Below are 1,161 nucleotides of genomic sequence, written 5' to 3'. Positions count from 1 at the left end.
TATAATACATGTTAAATTCAGAGCACATATTAGGGTGTAGATTGGGTTACTTTTGGGTACATGTTTCAGTGTATTTAAGGGTATTTGCATGGTTTTGAATAAGTGTTAGGATCCTTGTTAGGATATGAGTTAGTGTTTAGAGTACATGTTAGCAAACAGGATATGTTTGTGCACATGTTAGGGTATATGAATGACTTGAAGTACATGTTAGAGTACTTGTTAAGATACATGTAAATGTTTAGAGTGTGTGTTATAGTACATATTTTGTTATGTGTTTAGGTTACAGTTATGGTTTGGGTTAGGCAACATGTTAGGAAGGATGTTAAGATCAGTTTAGGGTACTTGTTAAGGTATATGTAAGCTTTAGAGTACATGATAATGGTTAGGGTCTGTGCTAACCAGTAAGGTACATATTAGAGTATTTGTTAGGGTCTGGCTTAGGGTTAAGGTATGTATTAGGGTATGTTTGGGGTACATGCTAGGTTACATATAAGAGTACCTGCATATAGAGTGCATGTAAGAGTAATTGTTACCACACATTTTAGTGTTTAGAGTATATGTTATGGCATGTGTTTGAGTAAGGATGAAGTTTATGGTATATGTCAGGATTTGTGTTAGAGTTATGGTATATGTTAGGGTTAAGGTCTATGCTATATACCTTATATATTATATTAGCCAGGCACTGGTGGCTCACTCCTGTCATCCTAGCTACTCAGGAGGCTGAGATCTGAGGATCACAGTTCAAAGCCAGTCTGGGCAGGAAAGTCCCTGAGACTCTTATCTTCAATGAACCACTCAGAAGACTTGTCTTGAGCTGAATTGCTGAGGGTCACGCCCAGGCCCAGAGTTCAAGCCCCATGACGGCCCCCCCCCCAAAAAAGAAATGTATTAAAGTCATCCAAAAACCTGGAAAGGTCATTCCTATAGTTGAAAGTTAATTTTATTTTTATACAGTTGTATCACTGGTAGCAATTTATAATGAAATGAACACCATCTTCTGTAAGGGAATTAATTACTAATATAACTGTTAAATGTTTCTGACATGCAGAAAGTACTATGGTCTGCAGTAACTCAAAGAATGAGAATAGTTTTTGAGTAAATAAATCTTGAGAACTACTTAAAAAGTTAAAAGTAGTAAATATACATCAGAATGCAAAAACA

Source organism: Dipodomys ordii, unplaced genomic scaffold (assembly GCF_000151885.1).
Source record: "Dipodomys ordii isolate 6190 unplaced genomic scaffold, Dord_2.0 Scaffold118, whole genome shotgun sequence".
NCBI lineage: Eukaryota > Metazoa > Chordata > Mammalia > Rodentia > Heteromyidae > Dipodomys > Dipodomys ordii.
Note: the sequence above shows the minus strand (reverse complement) of the source record.